This window comes from Ailuropoda melanoleuca, chromosome 3 (assembly GCF_002007445.2).
Source record: "Ailuropoda melanoleuca isolate Jingjing chromosome 3, ASM200744v2, whole genome shotgun sequence".
In the NCBI taxonomy this organism is placed as follows: Eukaryota; Metazoa; Chordata; class Mammalia; order Carnivora; family Ursidae; genus Ailuropoda; species Ailuropoda melanoleuca.
In genome coordinates, this window is record NC_048220.1 from 32,367,050 (window position 1) to 32,370,314 (window position 3,265).

Below are 3,265 nucleotides of genomic sequence, written 5' to 3' on the forward strand. Positions count from 1 at the left end.
AAAAGTTTCTCAGTTCTGTTATTTGTGAGATCAGTACCAGATTGAGTTACTATCTGTTGGCATAGGGCCCTAAAAAGCTTTCTTCAACATTAATCTTTTACATGATTAAATATATTTTCTAATTAGAGATTACCTAAACTCTGGGGGGAAAAATGGAAAGGGCAGTATGTTCATAAACCAACAAATAACATGGCTGTAAGGTATCATAGAACATAAAGAAATACATCTGTACAATAAACTTGATGTATTAGATACACCCACGGATGCCTGCTTGCGCACAGGCCCATACACACACGTGTGCTCACATATCTAGTCATAAAGCAAGGCCTCGTGGGATGCCATTTCTGGCTCATTCTTTAATTTTGCATTTTTTCTTCATCATATGTGAATAGCTCCTTGCCAACTTCCCACTCTTGAAGACAGTACAGAGAAGACCATGACCAAATTCTTCAAGGTATCTTTTTCTCAAGTGCAGCAAATTTTTCTGTCGTGTCCCATGTAAAGATAATCAGCCCTTTCTGGGCCTATTGTTGGGAAGAGCACCTGAGTCCTTGAAGACATTAATCCCAAAGCCATGCAGTGCCTGAAGGGAAAATTCAAGGGATACCTTGTTAATTTCTGGAGTGGAGCTTCGCCAGGACCAAAGGAAATATTTTAATACTCTGGTTTTTATTTGTTTGTTTGTTTTGGTTTCTACCTTCTGCAATCTCACGTGAGGTCTATCTATACCATCCCCTTGACTGACTCTAAGATAACATGACAGCAGCTTGTTGTCCTTTGAATTCTCAGTAACAGGGCATTGCTTACTGAAATATCTAAAATCTTTAATATACCGTTAAAAAGATTTCAAGAATCAGGTCTAATTATTAGTGGTGTCTCTGTACAGTTTGCTACCACTGAATGTCTTAGATCTTCCTCCCCTATTGTCTCACGTATATTAGAAACGGTACAGCTATCCCTGACCACAGATACAGGCACCAATGAAAACTGTGTTACTCTGTATACAAAAGCATCTTTGTCATGGTCTTTCCCTCAAGCTGTTGTGATACTGTTTTCTGCCAATGGAACAGAATAGCCTGGGACAGGATCTTTTGTTCCATGTTTTTAATTAGAGCAATTCCTGCTACTGTATCTGTTCCTGTGACATCAACCAAGTGAGCAGGCACTCCAAGCCAACAGTGTCTTGGAGGGAGACTCCCCTGTAGCCAAAACCACATAACTTGTATACCATCTAGGTTATCGCAATTTTCTAAGAAATGTTTGGCCAATACTTTCTTCTGCTCTCTAGAATTTGTAGCCACTGTGATTGGATACCAGGACTGAACAAGAACAGTCTCAATCCACTCTGAATCTGTGTTTTCTACTGTGAAGAGAATATTTCCCCTGGCAGTGACAGAGCCCTCAGGAACAGCTTTTATTTCTCTTGGAAGATGTCTGTCATGTTTCTTAACAATGTAGTTCTATCGCTTTTCATTAAAGACACCATTTTGGAAAGTTCACTAATCTTTTATTCTGCACTGTCTCTTCTGCCGTTCATCCTACCTAGTGAATTTTTTTTTATTTCAGATACTGTCCTTTTCACTTCTGTAAGGATGATTGGGTCTCTTTTATATCTCCCATGACTCTACTTAATTCAGTCTTTCTTCGGACTTGTTGAGTGGAGCAGCTCGAGTGCTGTCAGTATTTTATTTCTTAACCTGGGTGGTGGACACATGGGGTTTGCTTTATATTACATATATTACATTATATTGCATTGGTAATAAATTTTACATTTCTATTTGATGCACTTTTCTGCATGTGTATTGTATTTCAAAATGAAACGTTAGATGGTTCAATAAATCTTATGAGCTCTGCATTCAAGGTATCCCAAATTCAGATACTTCTCATCATTTCCACCATTTCTAACCTGATCAACCCTCATCATTCCTTAACCTGATGATAGTCCACACCACCCCATTGGACTTGCTTCTTCTGTCCTTGCCATTACAGTCTACTTTGAACTCATAGGCTAATGACATTATTTTAAAATCCGGGTTGAATCATTTCTCTGCTCAAACCTCGATTGCCTCCCATCTTACTCAGAGTCAAAGCCAAAGACTTTTATATCTTCTATAAGCCTTACATGATCCGACATCCTTTTATCTTGAACTTTTCTCTTCAAACTTGTTCCTTCTGCATGAGCTTACACTAGCCTCCCTTGTATACTCCTAAATTCCTGAGCGCTCACCTTCTTCAAACGCGCTGCGCTCAAAATTTCCTATGTCTCGAATACTCTTCCCACTGACACCCCCGTAGCTCACTCCCATATCTCCATCGAATCTATATTCATATTTTATCCTCTTTGTAAGACTTTCCTCATTTCCCAGGTTAAATTAGTGTCCTTTCACAGCGCCCATATTCGCTTTTCCACTTGTTTATTTTTTGCACGATACTTGCCATCATCAGTCATACTGTATATTTTATACTCATTTGTTCTTCGTCTTCCTCAAACTGAACATAAACTCTGTAAGGGAAATGATTTTTATCACTTTTAAAAAATTAAGAGCTTGATGCCTCAGTGCATGTATCAGGGTCTCATGTGTAGTATGTACTTAGTAAATATTTGTTGAATGAATACTCTTAAATCATTATTTTCTACTTTCAGGTAATTTGTCCCCCTTGAAATTAAAAAAAAAAGCCTCTATTGTTTTTTTCAGTGGCTTGTACATAATGTGCAATTAATAGCTGTTTGTTGAATGAATGACTCCATGCCTAGCTAGTGGCAATGTAGTCCTGTTTTCCTAATGGTTACAGATGGGGAGTAGGAGTAGGCACTCTGATGTTCTATTCTTGGCTTTTTCTCTGACTGCATTCAATATGCATGAATATTCATTAGCTGTTTATTTTGGGACCAAAAGATCAAACAGTCATTTAGTAAACATGTTGGTATGGAAAACACTGGACAAGCCACTGCCGATTAAAACAAAGACCACATATTCTACCAGGCTCCCAAAATATGCCTGTGAAATGAAATGTGTCCCTGCATTCTAGGGTGCACTGCTAAACGTGCATTTGCATATGCAGATACCGGATTCTGCCCACAGATTGGTTAATTGCCAATACAAAGCAGCCGCTGAGGGCATAATTGCTTCTCTTGTAAAGGCCAATACAGTTGTGTGGGCCACAAATGAAATGCACTCTTTTGGATCTGCAGGAATAGTTTCAGAGACTGGACACGATTACCTCTTTGCTGAAATAAATTAGGGAGCTGTTGGTGTCAGTTCTA

At 38.7% G+C, this 3,265-nt stretch overlaps 1 pseudogene; it reads right to left on the reverse strand.

Moving 5' to 3' along the window:
• Window positions 1-309: 309 nt before the first annotated feature.
• Window positions 310-2,306, reverse strand: LOC100476366 (annotated as a pseudogene).
• Window positions 2,307-3,265: the final 959 nt, after the last annotated feature.